This window comes from Penaeus japonicus, unplaced genomic scaffold (genome assembly GCF_977035675.1).
Source record: "Penaeus japonicus unplaced genomic scaffold, GWHDUDI00000001_assembly GWHDUDI00000028, whole genome shotgun sequence".
NCBI classification, from domain to species: domain Eukaryota; kingdom Metazoa; phylum Arthropoda; class Malacostraca; order Decapoda; family Penaeidae; genus Penaeus; species Penaeus japonicus.
In genome coordinates this window covers 5,961,090-5,978,589 of record NW_028234430.1, presented here as the reverse complement: position 1 = coordinate 5,978,589, position 17,500 = coordinate 5,961,090, and the positions used below count along the sequence as shown (strand labels likewise).

General features: G+C 44.0%; 1 protein-coding gene across 1 annotated transcript in view; it reads left to right on the top strand.

Moving 5' to 3' along the window:
• Positions 1–17,500, top strand: part of LOC122247536 (uncharacterized) — a 316,213-nt gene that overhangs the window by 41,331 nt on the left and 257,382 nt on the right. The window contains exon 2 of the mRNA XM_086553405.1: positions 14,359–14,419. The gene's annotated coding sequence lies outside the window, so the exon portion shown is untranslated. The remainder of the gene's footprint in view (positions 1–14,358; positions 14,420–17,500) is intronic.

The following is a 17,500-nucleotide window of genomic DNA, read 5'->3' as shown; positions in this document are numbered from 1 at the left end:
TTTCACCTGTCCTCTCCTCCCTTTTGCCCCCTTTCCACCTGTCGTTCCCCTCCTTCCTTTGCAGCTGCCCTCCTCTCACGATGCACCTGCTCTCACCTCTCCTTTTCCTCCTATCCCTCCTTTATCCCTCCTCTTTTCCTCCTTTCCATCTTCCTATCTACCCCTTCCCTCCCCCTCCCCCCTTTACACCTACCCCCACCTCCCCCTTTGTACCTCCCCTTCCTTCCCCCACCCCACCCTTATTACCCCCTTTCCCCCCTTCCCTCATCACTCCCTCCCTCACCCCCCCTCCCTCAGAGTTGCTGAATGACGGAAGTTGACGGCGGCGCACATACAAATCGACCCACTTAGAATAACGGCCGAGAAACAAGCGGCAGAATGTTCCAGAAAAGCAAAACATGTGATTCACGTCTTGCGTCACTTCCGGTGCTTCTTGGGGCTTCGGATTTCTCTCTTCTTCTTTTTTTCTCGTAAGGCCTATATATATATATTTTTTTTTCTTAAGGTCGCTGTTTGCCCTGGCTCTTAGGTAGAGGTATTCTATTCGAAATGCAATTTTGTAATCCGAGTGAGTGAGTAAGTGAGTGAAGGAAGGAGTGTGAGTCAGTGGGATGGTTTGTGAGTGTGGAGTATTATGAATCGGTGAGTAAGTGTGAGTTTGAGAATGAATTAGAGAGGGAGAGGGAGGGAGAAAGAAAAAAAAAAAGAAAGAAAGAGCGAGAGAGAGAGAAAGAGAGAGAGAGAGAGAGAGAGAGAGAGAGAGAGAGAGAGAGAGAGAGAGAGAGAGAGAGAGAGAGAGAGAGAAAGGGGGGGAGGAGAAAGTGGGAGATAGAGGAAGAAGGAGAAAAAAAGAGAAAGAGAACTAGACAAAAAAGAAAGAAAAAAAGAAGAAAAGAAACGGGAGGTCCGAAATGGGGGGAGGGGGGCTGTAGGGCTTGAGAGCGACCGCCACGTCCAGACATACAGACACGCACGCACACAGAACGAGGTCGCGCGTACGAACATCTCTGGCCCGATTGTTTTGTCGCGGCCCAAGAGATTTTGGAAAGAAAAAGTCGTTCTTCACCTCATCTCGCTAATCTTGTCAATTTCTTCCTGTCATCTTCGGAGAGTTTGGTTCGTCTTTAGCTTCCCTCTTGTTTTCTCTCTCTCTCTCTCTCTCTCTCTCTCTCTCTCTCTCTCTCTCTCTCTCTCTCTCATCGTGCTGTAGATCGTATTTTTTATTTTGGTTATGAGGGAGTAGGGGATTGCGAGTGTCTATGGGGAGGTGAGGACATTATTACTTTCAATTATAAATAAACTCTTGTGTGTAGGGGGGGTTATGTGTGTGTGTGTGTGTGTGTGTTTGTGTTTGTGTATGTGTTTGTGTTTGTGTGTGTGTGTGTATGTATGTATGTATGTATGTATGTATATATGTATGTATGTACATATGTGTGTGTATTATGTGCGTGGTTGTGTCTGTAAGCGCACGTGCTACATGTCACATCGCTTGAGGAGCTTTTCCATGTAAATTTACTCATTGCATATTACAATCTTTCGCTTGAGTCCGCAAAGCCAGAGAGACCCGCTAAGTGTCGGGCGGTAACATTCCAGAGCCGACTCCAGGTTGGTTGATGTGCAAGCTGCCCGAGGCGCTGTGCACTGGGCTGCATGCGTCGGGCCCAGGCTTCTTTGACTCGACGCCTTGCTCTTTCTCTGTCTCTCTCTCTCTCTTTCGCTGTCTGTCTGTCTGTCTGTTTGTTTGTTTCTCTTTCGTTGTCTGTATATTTGTTTCTCTCTTCTCTTCTTTCTCTCTCTTTTCTCTTTTTTACTTCTCACTTCTCACTTTCTATAGTTATTTTTGTCTTCTTTTCTCTCTCTCTCTCTCTCTATCTATCTATCTAGCTAGCTAGCTATCTATATATATATCAGTTTCTTTCCGTTGTCCCTTTTCCCTCTCCCACTCCCATGTTTCTCTTTACCCCTAATCCGCCCTCCCCCACATCCCTCTCCCTCTCTCTCCAGCCTCACGTCCCTCCCTTTCCTCCCCCACTCCGTTCTCGTCATCCCCTCGGTCTATGCCTTCACCGCCTCCTCAGCCCCTCCCCCCCTCTTCGTTTTCTTCCTCTTTCTCCTCTCCCCCCCATCTCACCCTACTCCCCCACCTTCGCTCCATCACCCACACCACAACCACACTCATTGGAGGGGGAAAGGTCATGGGGTTTCCAGTAGCGTGACCTTCCCCTGGTACACCCCTGGCGACCTCTCTTGTAACGTGGGAGAAATAGGTGTTGAGAGGAGGGGAAAGAGGGAGAGAGGGAGGGGGGGAAGGGGAGGGGGAGGGAAACGAATGAGGGAGGACTAGGGAAGGGGGGAGGATGAGGGGAAGGAAGGGAGAGAGGGGAGGAGGATAAGCGAGGGGAAGGATAAGGATAAGGGAAGGGAGAGGGAAGAAGGGAAAGGGAGGGGAGGGGAGGGGGCTGGATTAGGGAAAGGTAAGGGAGAAAGATGGGGGAGCTGAAAAGGAGGAGGAGGGAAATGAATGAGAGAGGAAGAGGGGAAGGAAAAGGGAAGAGGGAGGTAGATGGAAAAGGGGGAGGGGAAGGCAAAGGATGAGGGAGTAAGGGGAAGATGGTGTAGGATATAAAGCAGTGGAAGGGCGAGTGAAATGGAATAGGAGTGAGGGGAGAATATCGTATTGAACGAACATGGGGGGGGGGGGAGACCAGGGATTAGGAAGGAGTGGAGGAATAGGTAAAGGGTAGAGGAGAAGAAATATGGAAGGGGAGAAAGGAGGAAGAGAAAGGGAAATGGGAGAAAGGAGGAAGAGAAAGGGAAATGGGAGAAGGGGGAGGGAGAAGGGAAATGGGAGAAGGGGGAGGGGGAGAGGGGGTGGCAGGTGATGAATTTTGGCGGATAGGTATCAGTTGTGGTGATGGTGGTGGGGGGGGGGGGCATTGCCTTCTTTTCATTTCCTGTGTGTGTTTGTTTGTGTGTGAGTGTGCGAGTGAGTGAGTAAGTGAGTGAATGAGTGAGCATTTCTTTTATCTACGCGGATTATATTGTATTGCTCTCCCATCACTATATCTGTAGGTCAAGTGTGCAATATTGCTGAGATTAATCATGATTATTTCTGTTATGTTCACGTCTTGAATATCTTGTATGTATGTCTGTATGCGTATGCGCTTGTGTGCGTGTGCCGAGTAAGCGTTTGAGTGCGCGTATGTGTATGCATGTATGTATGTGTGCACGTATGTATGTATGTACGTGTGAATATCTGTGTCCCTGTACGTGCGTAGGTATGTGCATTGCGAACATAACAGTCAGGCTATGTAAGATATATAGACACAAACCGCAAAGCAATTCAACCTTGTCAGAAGGGGTGGGGTTGGAGGGAGGTATTCGAGGGAGGGAGGGAGGGAGGGGGGGTGAGATTCATGCTCCTTTGTGTTCCTCTTTTGTAGTATTCCTCTCTTCCGCTACTAAGACGTTGGAGATTATCTACGGTTATGTTATATAAGCTTTAGATTTTTTTCTTGGGCGTATAATTCGCATAGGGATGGAGCCGAGAGGTGTAACTGTTTATTTCAGGGGATTTTTAGTGAGAGGGGGTGGATGGTGGGGTGGGGTGGGGGAAGAGGTTGCGCGCGTGTGTAGATTTATTTCCCGTTTCTGTCTTCTTCTTTTTTTCCGATTCCGGGTGTGTTCCCCTTCATCGTTCTATTTATCATCATTATTTTCTCCTCTTCCTCACTTCCCCTCTTCCTCTTTTCCTCCCTTCTCATTCTTCCTTCCTCCTCTCCTCCTCCTCCTCCTCCTCCTCCTCCTCCTCCTCCTCCTCTTCCCCCCTTCCCCCCTTCCCCCCTTCCCCCCTTCCCCCTCTCCTCCCTCTTCCCCACCCTCCTCCATCCTACTTCCCTCATAAATAAATAAATAAATAAATAGATAAATAAATAAATAAAAGAAACGGAAAAGAAAAAAAATAATCCCCAGAATGAATAAAAAAAACAAAAACAAAAGATAAAGAAGCGAAAAGAAATGAGATCATCCCCAGAATTAAGAAGAAAAGAACAAAAAGATAAAAAAACGAAAAGAAATAAGATCCCCAGAATTAAGAAGAAAAGAACAAAAAGAAATACAAAAACAAACGAAATGAAAGAAAGTAGCCCATTGTTAAGACTGTTGTTTTGATCTCCGTCACGAGGGCGTCACGAGTAGTAGTAGTCGATCTGTAATCCGTTGATCCGGCGGGTTACGTGCGGATGGATCAGCTGTTGCGGGTCGCGGCTTCCTTTTGTTTTGTTGTTGTTTTAGGAGGGGAGGATTTAGTTTTGTTATTGTGTTTGTTATTTTCGTCTTGTTTTTTCTTTTTTCTTTGTATTGTTGGTCTGTTTATTTGATATGTATGTAAGTATGTGTGTATATGTATATGTATATATATATATATATATATATATATATATATATATATATATATATATATATATATATACACACACACATGAAACACACACGCACACTCACATACAGATACACATACACATACACATACACATACACATACACACACACACACACACACACACACACACACACACACACACACACACACACACACACACACACACGCGCACACACACACACACACACACACACACACACACACACACACACACACAAACACACAAACACACACACATCATCATCATCATCAGAGAGAGAGAGAGAAAGAAAAAAAGAGAGAGGGAGAGAGATACAAATACAGATACAGATATAGATAAGGAGAAGGAAGGACACAAATAGGGAGAGAAAAAGTTACAGATCGAAAGAGAGAAAGAGAGAGGCACTTACCGACATTACTTATTTTGAACCTTATTTCCCCTCATCTGACACGGCCGTTATCTCACCCATCCCCTCGGGTTCGGGGGGGGGGGCAACGGGCGGGGGAAGACGTGGCAGATACACCTTCTGATAGGTATCTGCGATGCGTTGAATTGTGAGGTGTGGGTAGGGGGGAAGGGGTGAGAGAGAGGGGGGAAGGGGGTAAGGGGGAGGGAGAGGGAGAAGGGGGTTGAGAGGGAGAGGAGAGATGGGAATAAGGGGGAGGGGGGAGGGGAGAAAGGGGTGAGGGAGGGAGAGGAGAGAAGGGTGTAAGGGGGAGGGGGGACGGAGAAAGAGGGAGTAAGGGGGAATGGGGGTGAGAGAGAGAGAGAGAGAGAGAGAGAGAGAGAGAGAGAGAGAGAGAGAGAGAGAGAGAGAGAGAGAGAGAGAGAGGGGAGTGGGAGGGAGTGAAGAAGAAGAGGAAGGGAGAGAGAGACAGACAGACAGACAGACAGACAGACAGACAGCGAGACCCACTTTCTGTGCAAGAGCTAAGGAAAACCCGAGTTGAAGAGGAAGTGATGCTGCATGTAATCGACGCCTTGACCTTGTGTACTTCGGTCGTGACCTTTCGTCTTTTTTTATTGCATTTTATTTTGATTTTGATTTATTGGTTTGGATTGCTATTGTATTTTTTTATTTTTTTTCATCGTGCGGGGGGAGTGGATGTAGGTCGGCGGTTTTGAATTATTTTGTTTTGCGTTGTGCTTGTGTGTGTGTGTGTGTGTGTGTGTGTGTGTGTGTGTGTGTGTGTGTGTGTGTGTGTGTGTGTGTGTGTTCGTGTGTGTGTGTGTGTGTGTGTGTGTGTGTGTTTCGTGTGTGTGTGTGTGTGTGTGTGTGTGTGTGTGTGTGTGTGTGTGTGTGTGTGTGTGTGTGTGTGTGTGTGTGTGTGTGTGTGTGTGTGTGTGTGTGTGTGTGTGTGTGTGTGTGTGTGTGTGTGTGTGTGTGTGTGTGTGTGTGTGTGTGTGTGTGTGTGTGTGTGTGTGTGTGTGTGTGTGTTCGTGTGCGCGTGCGTGCGTGCATGAATGTTGATATATACGTAATTACAGGAATGTAAACCCATGAGTGTAAACCATGTCAGTAGGAACGTACACATGTGGGAATCATCATGTCTGTATGTCTGTATGTGCGTCAAGTGTCACCCGAGCCAGTATGAGAACAGATAAAAATCGCCATTCGACATTCGCCAATGTTTTCTGAATAAGACACCATTAAACCGCCATCATCCTATCATACGAAATACTTCGTGTGGCATATATATACGTAAAGAGAAGAAAAAAAAAGATAAATGAAAGAGCTGAGATGAATAAAAAGAAAACACTTCTCACTGTCTGCGCCTCTGATGAAGCTTGTAAAAATTGAGTCACGCAATCTCGTTTACGTCATTGACTTGTTGACATAACAAGGTGTCCCGCATGCAAGGCCTTCGGAAAAAGGGGGGGGGGAGAGGTACGGGGGAGGGGAGGGGGTTGGATGTATTTTTTTTTTCTTCTAGTTTTTGTTTTCTGTTGTTTTTTTCTGTTTGTATTTTCATGTTGTCGTTGTTAGTTTTGGTAATTCTCGATTTTTTCATCTTCATTATATATATATATATATATATATATATATATATATATATATGAATATATAGATATATATAGATATGTATATATATATGTATATATAGAGATATATTTTTAAAATTTTCTATTTTATAAACCGGATTATGTTATTGTCACAGGATTATTTCACTACAACAAATGGCACAAGAACTTACGCAACATTGCATATCATTCGCCTTTCTGCGGTTGACAGCTCGACCGCGTTGTGTGGTGCCTATCACTCCTGACATGCAATTGCAAGAAACGGCAGGTTCACACGCGGCTTGTGAATACTTGCGGTCTTGTTAGGTTTATGGGATTCAATAATCGTGTGATTGCCATAATTGCCTTTGCAGTTGAAATGTGTGCGTTGTTTATTCATGTGATTGCGTCATTTTCAGGGAGGATAGGGTGACGCGGGGACCCAATAGTGGCGAGGTTATAGGCCTAATAGTTTCTGCGGTGGGGGGGGGGGGGTTAATGGGCCTATGCTGCCCGAGTGCCACGTAAATAGGCGTTTCACCATCAGTGTCATATTCGTATGGAACAGTAGGCTGGTTTTGGGGGATGGAGGGCAAGAGTAGTGGGGTAAGGGGAGGGGGGAGTAGTGGGGTGAGGGGAGGGGGATGGATGGGGTGAGGGGAGGGGGATGGATGGGGTGAGGGGAGGGGGATGGATGGGGTGAGGGGAGGGGGATGGATGGGGTGAGGGGAGGGGGGAGTAGTGGGGTGAGGGGAGGGGATGGGTGGGATGGAGGGAGGGGGAAGAAGGAGGTGAGGTGAGGAGGGGGTTGGGGGAGGTGCTACATTCTACCAAGAGAGCCAGAAATCGTTCCCACCATTTAGCCGTGGGCGGAAGTGGGTTACTTTGGTCGCTCGCTGCTTTACCTAGTTTTGTTGTTGTTATTGTTGTCGTTGTTGCCTTGTCGTTGCGGCGCCATAGTTCGTTGAAGGCGATTTCAAGATGAGATTTATTGCGTGTGCATGCGAGGCTCTTGTAGGGGTAGGGGGGCGGAGACGGGGGAGGGGTACTGGTGCTTGCTGATCGTTTGCTTGTTTGTGCGTGTGCGTGTGTGTGTGTGTGTATGCAGAGAAGGTTGTGTTTCGTCTTTTATTGATGTTATTGGCGTGGTCTCTAGGCTTGGTGGAGATATCTAGAATTTTTTTTTTTTCTCTCTCTCTCTTTCTCTGTATATATATATATATATTTATATATTTATTTATTTATTTATTTATTTATATATTTATATATTTATTTATTTATTTATTTATTTATATATTTATATATAATTCACACGCACACACACACACACACACGCGCGCGCGCGCGCGCACTGTATACATTTGCTACTTCGATTACACTGTAATTGGCATGGTTTAGACACTACATTTCCTGGCGAGCGTAATTTCGCGCTGTGGTTCTTGCCTCCTTTTCTACCACACTTATAAGTCTTTTTTTATCTTGTTACATTATATGTATTGGAGAAACTACGGTACGCTTAGAAAATTGTTTTTGTTTTTTTGGGGGTTGTGTTTTTTTGTTTGAGAAATAACCCTTGGTTATATGTGCGTATGAGGTTTCGCGTTTCTGATTTTATGATTGTTCACATTCCTTTTGAAGTGGATGGGGAAAGGGGAGAAAGGGGAGTAATTGGGAAAGGGAAGGGGAAGGGGACCGAGAAGGAGGTAGAGAGGGAGAGGAACTGAAGGACACGCACTCACTCACCCACCCACTCACTCATTCACTCACTCACTCACTCACTCACTCACTCACTCACTCACTCACTCACTCACTCACTCACTCACTCACTCACTCACTCACACACACACACACACACACACACACACACACACACACACACACACACACACACACACACACACACACACACACATACAAACTCACACACACACACATACACCCAAACTCACACACATACACATACACCCAAACTCACACACACACACACACACACACACACACACACACACACACACACACACACACACACACACACACACACACACACACACACACACACAGACGCGAGACAAGCAAAAGAAAGAGAAAGGAGAGAAAGGTGACCCAAAAGGATTGGCCAATCAGGTTTAAAAAAAAACAGGAGGTGATTTAGGCCTACACTAAGAGATAATTTGCCTCTTTCTCTCACCTCGTTGGCTGGTGATGAAGTGAAGCAGCCATTGTGCGGATTGCGAAGGCTCATTTCACGCCACAATGCGATGGCTTTCTCGGTATGAATGGAGGTATAAAAGAAAGGAAGAAGAAAGAAAAATATAAAAGTATCCCTTATAAAGTGAAAAAAAACTATATATATATATAAAAAAGAAAGAAGGAAGGAAAAACATGATGAAATTATCCCTTCTAAAAAGAAAAAAATAATAAAATCTAAAAGAAAAGAAAGGACGAAAAAAGGTATCCCTTTTGATACGAAAAGAAGACGAAAAAAATGAAACAAGTTAAAGGAAGATCGGAAGCATAAAGACATCCGTTATAAAAGGAAAATAAATGAATAAAAAGCAGCCTCTATAAACGAACAAAATATACCCTATATATTTCTGTTTTTGTCGGTTGTCACATGATTGATTGACTTCTTTATGCTAGAGTATGTTTTTTTTCTATTTCAGAATTATAATCCATATGAGCCAACTTGTAGAATAAAAACTTAGTGTAATTGGGAGAGGTAAAGAAGTGAAATAAACAGGGCATATGTATATCCAAATATTATTGTTGTTGTTATTATTATCATTATTATTATTATTATTATTATTATTGCTATTGTCATTTTTTTAACTTGTGATGGTAGTCCATGGTGGTGCTGATGGTGATAATGATGACGTGGCAATATATAATTGTGATGAGAGTGATGCTTATGATAATGTATTGACGATAGATAGTTGTGATGAGGGTGATGCTAATGATGCTACAGTGACGATAGACATTTTCATTGAGGGTGAACATAGTGGTGATAATGGTGATGAAATGAGGATAGACAGTGATAGTGATGAAGAAAGTAGTGGTGATGATTATGATGACACAGTCGCGGTAGTTAACTCTAATGAGGGTGATGATAGTGGTGGTGATAACGCCATAGATTAAGAACATGAGAAGAGGAAGTATTCAAGCGACAGATTGTGCTTGCGTGTGCTTGTTCGACCATTTGAAGCGATAGGGCGTGTGCTTTCTGCTCTCTCGCCCCCCTCTCCTCGCTTCCTCTTTCGTCGTGGACCGGAATGGAAGAGAGATAAGGGTAAGAAGAGGCTAATGAGCTTCAGATTGCCGCTAAGGAGGTGGGGGGCGAGTGTGGTCTGAGGGGGAGAGGGGGAGAGGGGGAAAGGGGGAAAGGGGGGCCAGACAGGAAGGCGGAACTCATGATTTTGGTAGATAATTTTTGAAATCGCGCCTTCTCTCTCTCTTTCTTTTTTCTTTCTCTCTCTCCCTCTCTCTTTCCCTTTCCTTTTCTTTCTCTTTCTGTTTCTTTTCTCTTTCTCTCTCTCTCTCTCTCTCTCTCTCTCTCTCTCTCTCTCTCTCTCTCTCTCTCTCTCTCTCTCTCTCTCTCTCTCTCTCTCTCTTTCCGTTTCCTTTTCTCTTTTTTTTCTTTCTCTCTCCCCCTCCCTTCCTCCCTCCCTCCCTCTCTCCCTCCCTCCCTCCCTCCCTCTCTCCCTCTCTCCCTCTCTCTCTCTCTCTCTCTCTCTCTCTCTCTCTCTCTCTCTCTCTCTCTCTCTCTCTCTCTCTCTCTCTCTCTCTCTCTCTCTGTATGTAAATATCTACCCATCGCTTTTAATTTTGCTATAATAACGTCGTTTAGTTTAGTCACACGGACTTTTCTATTTTCTTCGTTCCTGTATTTTAAAGTCACGAAAATATAGGCACGATTTTTATTAATAAAATAGACGTGACAAATATATACGGCGAAACAAGCCAATTAACGGAAACAATGTGTTTGATGGACACAGTCTTTCAAAATTGTAGATATTTGTAATAAAAAGCAAGAAGAGTGAGAGAGAATCAAAATTGTTCAAAATAGGGGCTAAAGAAAAAACGAAAACGAAAAAAAGAGAATATTTAACAACCAGAGACAACCAAAATTATCTAAATAGATGTTTATAAAAAATAAAATAAAAAAAAGTGTTAAATAGAGTTTATGAGAAAACGAGTAAAAGAAAAGAAAACAAAAGACAAGAAAGAAAAAAAAAGAGAGAGAATGTGCGTGTGAGAAAATGATTTTTATTCACGTTTGGCGCTCAGGGATTACTATGAGACTTTTCCAGGAAATGAAGAAGTGCTCGCCATTGTGCACTTAACCCCGACTTGATTGAAGGGGGGAGGGAAATGGATGGAGGGAAAGGGGTATGGGGGGTGTGGGAGGGGAAATGGATGGATGGGAAGGGATGGAGGGAAGGGGAAGGGGGTTAAAGGGAAATGGATGGATGGGAGGGGGTGGAGGTAAGGAGGGGGGGGAATAGATGGATGGGAGGGGGTAGAGGTAAGGGGGGAGGGGAAATAGATGGATGGGAGGGAGTGGAGGTAAGGGGGGAGGGGAAATAGATGGAGGGGAGGGAGGGAGGGGGTGAAGGGCAATAGATGAAGAGGAGGGGGGAGGGGGTAGAGCGAAAATGGATGGATGGGATGGGGTGAAGGGAAATGGATTGAGGGAAGGGGGGGAGGGGGAAGGGGAAAGTGACGGATGGGAGAGGGTGGAGGGAACTAAATGGGGGATGGGAGGGGGAAGAGGGTGGAGAGAAATGGATGGAGGGGAGGGTAGAGGGAAGTGGAGGGAGGCAGGAAGGAAGGAGGAGAAAGACGGAGAAGGAAATGTAGAAGAATTAATAGTGGAGGGGGAGTGAAGAGGGGAAATGATGTAGGAGCGAGGAGGAGAGGATGGAGGAGAGGAAGATGGAAGAAGAGGATGAATGGAAGGTAGGGGGAAGGAGAGGGGTGAAAGTTGGAAGGAAGAAAGTGAGTAGAGGAATGAAGGGAAGGGAGGGGTGGAGAAGAAAATGAAGAAAAAGGGTAAGAAAAAAACCGGAGGAGAAGGGAACACGGAAAGTAGAAGTGGAGGTGAGGGATGTGATGGAGGAGCAGGAAGAAGGAGAAGAAGGAACAAAGTAGGAAAAGAGGGAAAGAAGAAAAAATGTGAGTGTACGAAATCAGGAAGAAGACCAAGGAAATAAAGAAAAAGGGGACAAAAGGGTGGAAGAAAAACAAAACAAAATGAAAGTCTAAGAATATAAAAGTAGATTGTAGATTACGTTGAAGATCGGAAAGATCAACAAGTTATGAAAATGATAAAGATAAAAGAAGGAAAGATACGAGAGACAGAAAGAGAAGAAGGATTATCAGGATAGAAAGTGGAATAAAAGAAAAGAAAAATACTTCCCATTATGGTAATCTCTTTATCTCTCTTAAAGGGAGAGATCAGTCAGAGCCGATGGTGAAAGCCCGTAATTTAAGTTTAATTATTCATTCTTTAATTCATTCGTTCATTCATCCATCCGTCAGTTCTCGTGTGGTTGTAATTTCTCGGTTGTATTTGGTTGTGTTTGTTCGTGTTTATAATAATTATTATTATTGTTAGTAGTAGTAGTAGTAGTTGTAGTATTTTTTTTTTAGAGAAGACTGAACAACATATCTCGACGGAACAAAAAAAGCAATAGAAGGAGGAGGGGGGGAGGGGTATTCACAGACAGGCGTGGACATGGGGATGGGAGAAGAGGTCAGGGGAGGGGTGGAGGTTAGGGAAGGGGAGGTGAGGGGAGAGGGCTAGGGGAAGAGGAGGGGAGTTCAGGGGGAAAAGGGGAAAGAGGAGGAGAGTGGGGGAGAATGGGCGGGAGGGTGATGAACACATGAGGGCATCGTCCACCCATCTTCCCCGTCGCGTTACAACTCGTATTTTACGCATCGGTGGGGGCGCAAGTTGACCGGGTAGTGGGAGGGGGGCGGAAATAACAACAATTATCGGCCCCGAAATAACCGACGTCAGGGCCAAGGGTTATGGCTGTCGGTTCTTCTCCTTCCTCCTCCTCCTCCTCCTCCTCCTCCTCCTCCTCCTCCTCCTCCACCTCTTCCTCCTCCTCCTCCTCCTCCTCCTCCTCCTTCGTTGGACAGGAAGTGACGTCGGGAAGCGAAGGAGAGATGTTCGGAGATTGCGGGTCGTGGATTCGTATTCCGGTTCGTATTTACGTTTCGCGGGGTTTCGTATCCGAGGCGTCACGCTCCGAGGGGGATAAGAATGCGGATAAGTGTGAAGGGTGGGGCGGAAATTGGTCGTGGTTGTACTTCCTCGCACTTGGAATTCCTTTTTTTATATATCAAGAGGAGGAAGAAACCTTTTTTTTCCTTTTTTTGCCTTTTTTATTTGGCAAATTCGGTCCTGTCAAATGGCGATCGCTTCCTCACTTGTCTCTCTAAACGCGCGCAATTTTGGCGTAACGACGACTTTTTTTCTCCTTTTTTTTCTTCTTTTTTGGAAAATGGGGGGGAGGATGGGTGGATTTATCCCCCTTCCCCCCTCCCTTCCCCCAGGGTAGACGAGCCGAGTACTTGATTGGTGACTAAGGGCTTCTTCCAGTAGCAGTGGGAGGGAGCGCGGGGGAATGACCGGGACGGGGTAAGGTGGGTGTAGGGAGAAGAGGGAGAAGAGGGAGAGGGAGAAGGAGAGGGAGAAGGAGAGGGGGAAGAAGAGGGGGAAGGCGAGGGAGAAGGAGAGGGAGAGGGAGAAGAAGAGGGAGAAGGAGAGGGGAAAAGAGAGGGAGATGGAGAAAGGGGATTAAGAGCTAAGGAGAAAAGAGCAGAGATGAGATAGTCAAAGAGATTGAATAGAAGAGAAGAGAGACGAGAATAGTCAGAGAGGAGAGAAGAGAAAAAAAGGAAATACAAGAATAGAATATAAAACGGGGAGCTAAAGAGAGGAAAGAGAGAGAAGAAGAACAACAACAAAGATTTTTTAAACAAAATAAAAGTAATAAACAGACAAAAAAAGCATGTAGACAGAAGAGGAGGAGGAGGAGGAGGAGGAGGAGGAGGAGGAGGAGGAGGAGGAGGAGGAGGAGGAGGAGGAGGAGGAGGAGGAGGAGGAGGAGGAGGCGGGGAAGGACGTGGACCTCAAAGACGACATACCTCTCCTCGTACGTCACTCTTTTCTTGGTGTGACTTTGTCTGGCGTGTTGATCATGTTTATTTGCAGCTGCACTCTTGCGTTGCATTCCGAATCGCCGCCGATGACACGCAACGGGCGTTCGAGAAGGGAAGAAAAAAAGGGGTCGATTTTTTTTTTATCTTGCCTTATTGGGTGTTCTGTGGGCGGTTTGTTATTGTTTTGTTTTTTTGGAGGGGGGGAATTTTTTCTGTTTTGGGTGCTATTTAGGTTGAGTTTTGTGGTTGCTTGGGGGGCGGCTGTGGATTTTTTTTTTTTTTTTTCGTTTTTATTATTGATATTCTTTTTTTCGGTTGTTTGGGTATATCTGTTGAGTTTTGTAGCTGTTGTTTAGCTGTGTTAAGGCTAATATTAACATTATTATTATTATGATTACCATTATTATTGTTATATATATATTTTTTTCCTTTTCTTCTCTTTTTTCTTTTTTCTTATATTAATGTATTATCTATCTAACTTTTTCTTCAGTTGTTTAGAGCCTCGTTTAGATCGAGTTAAATTAGGATTTATATTGTAGGATTGAATTTACTTTATGGATAGTTTAGGGACATTTCTTTCGATAACCTTTTTGTATTCATTGACTTATCTATCACATAAATCACCAGGTACAATGTATAAGGAGACATCGCATTAAGCACAAGGACATAACAAGAACCTAAGCGTATGTAAATGCATAATGTTATGTGATATCTATGTTGCAACTATTAATTAATGCATGTTGCTAATCGTGTTTTCTCCTTGCAGGATGACGCCGCGGCCGTGAGGAGGGAGACAGCTGAGACGCTCACGGAACACACAGATACAGGTAGGCATCTGTCTGTTTCTATATTTATTATTTACCTATTTATTTTTATTTCTTGTTTTTTATCCATTGTTTTCTGTTTGTTTTTTCTTTCTTTTTATCTATTTTATATCTCTCTTTTTATTTATTTATTTATGTTTATTTATTTTTTATCTATTTATTTTATATCTTTTTTATCTATCTATTTTATATCTGTTTTTATCTATCTATTTTATATCTGTTTTTTATCTATCTATTTTATATTTATCTTTTTATCTATCCTTTTCTATTCATCTTTTTATGTATTTTTCTGTCTATCTTTCTATCTGTTTATATCTATGTTTAGATTTTTTTTACATTGTTTACTATCGTTCCTTTCCTTGTTTTTTGTTTATTTCTGATGTATTTTTTTTATAAACATAATTGTTTGTGTTCGTTACATATTCTCTTTTTTCTTTTTTGTGTGTAAACAGTCAGTTTTATTTTCGATAACGAAGTCAATCGACATCATTTTTTTTTTTTTTTTTTGGGAAAAAAAAAAAACGAAAAAAACATATTTTCATGAATAACTTACATTTCTCGGTTTGGTGTGGGGGTGAGGTTGGGCAACGGAGGGAGGGGGGAGAGGGAGGGGAGGGGGAGGGAGGGGAGGGAGGGGAGGAGAGGGGGGGAGGGGGAGGGGGAGGGAGGGGGGGAGGGGAAGGGAGGGGGGGGGGGGAAGGGGGAGGGGGGGGGGGGGGGGGGGGGGGGGGGGGAGGGGGGGGAGGGGGAGGGAGGGGAGGGGGGGAGGGGGAGGGAGGGGGAGAGGGGGGAGAGAGGAGGAGGGGGAGAGGAGGGGTAGAGGTGTTTAGAAAGAGGGAGGGGGAGGGGGGGGGGGGTTGAGGTGACCGAGAAATGGGAGTTGGATGGATGGAAGGCCAGCGTGGAGCCGGGAAAGGGAAAGGACAGAATGGTGGAGAGGAGGAGGAGAAGAAAGGGCAAAGGAGAAGGGAAAGGAGGGAAGAGGGAATAGGAAAAAGGAAAGAGGAGAAGGGAAAGAAGGAGGAAAGAAGGAAGCAGTGATAAGGTTGGATATAGTTACGGAGGAGGGAGAAAAGGAAGGAGAAGGGAAGGAGACAAGGCGAGAGAAGAGGATGATAGAAGAGGAGAGATGATTTACTGACACAAATAATAAGATAATGAAATTGATGATAACATATAGGATACTAATATTATTAATGATGATGACGATAAGGATAATACCGATAAATCTTAAACACGATAATCCTAATAATAAAAAAGATGATAATATCCAGTATCCAGTCCTTCAAAAGTGCTTGCAAGTGCTTTTAAGGCAGTCCTAGTAGAAGGCTCCCGGATGTAGACTCATAGGACGCGAATCCGGACTCTAAACTAACCGGGGCTCTAGACGGAAATGTTTTTATGGGGGGGGGGGGAGCTGTCAAATACGTTTTTAGTCTGCTAGAAATCCAAAGTTTCTGGATGTGTTATGGAGGTTAGAATTTTTACAAAAGGTACAGATTTTGTTTTCTTTGAAACAAGCGTAAATACATAGCAACGTGTACACACAGATAAACAAAACACAACCACAATAAGAACGTAAAAGAAGATCTTATTGTGACTCGTCTTTTATTTATGATACCCCCGCCTCTCACACACACACACACACACACACACACAGAATTTCTATATCTGAGCATCTCCCTTACAACTCATATCCAGGAACTTTCTCTAGTCATGCGAGGTATGCTCAACTATGCTCAGGTATGCTCCGGCATGCTCCACTTTGTTCAAAAGACGGATACTAAGTGTAGTCCATAAAAAAGTGTCACGCGCGCTGCTACAGATCGGAGTTTATGTAAATTTAACTGCTCTCTTGTATATACATTCTTCAGTTTGATTTATCGCTGTTGTATTGTAATTAGGCTTTCACCTGCGTTTTCTTTGGGCTTCCGGTTAAGCTGAGTGAGGGGGTGAATATTATGTAAAATGGCCGGAAGGATAGGCCTATAATTAGATGGCCATGTAAGGTTTTTATTAGTATCTTTGGGGTGTTTTAGGGGTAAGTGTGTACTTGCGTCGGATTGGTTTATTGTTTGTTTAATTGTGCTGTTCCTTATCGCTTTTTTTCTTTTTTTTTCTTTTCTTTTTTCTCGGTCACGAAAGATGAGAATGGTCAGCAAAAATGTATGTGGAAGAAAAGGAATCTTTAGAATGATGATGGTAATGACAATGATGATAATGTTGATATGTTATTCATGATAAGGACAATTATTATACATTGATTATGGTATTGATGGTGATAAGGATAATCATGATGATGATGATAATTAATGATTACCTATAGAACAAAATCGAGAGACATGATAGAACTACAGAGAAGCAAAAGAAAACATTGTCGGAGTGTCTGAGATAATGTTAAGGCGGGGGGGGGGATGTTAAGGGGGTACGGGTAGGGGGGGGGAGTGGATGTGAGGGTAAGCGGTGGGGGTAGGGGTAGGGGTGGGGATGGACACATCGCCAGACACGTTTTGCTTGCCCTTTTCCTTGAAGACGTCGTGTAAGAGCCTGCACGACTCTGCCATTTGATTTATAGATGAATTACAGGTTGACACGCAGTCACTGTAGCCAGAGTGGGGGTTCAGTGCTTTCGCGGCGTGGGTCAGACAGGCACACGCACGCACGCACTCACACACGCGCACGCACATGTATCTGCATGCTTGATTATTGGGCCTTTTTTTCTTTTTTTATTCTTTTTTTTAGCAGGTCACGATTTCGGTACTAGTCGACTCCATGAGTACGTGGGATTCATTTGCATATTTTTTTTTTTTTTTTCTAGAGAGGATCTAATTTGCATGTCTTTTTTCCCCCCAAAGGATTTCTCATGGTTGGGAGTAGTGCATATTCTGAATAAATATCGACATATGATTGATGTTAAACCATTATTTATTTTTAGTTTATACAGTATGTATGTTCATTTGGCTTGTTTATTAAGATTTATGAATGTTTGGGAAGTATCTGTTTGTTAATTCATTGATCTTATAGGTCTACTCCATAATATATAGATTATATAATTCACACACACACATACACACACACACACAC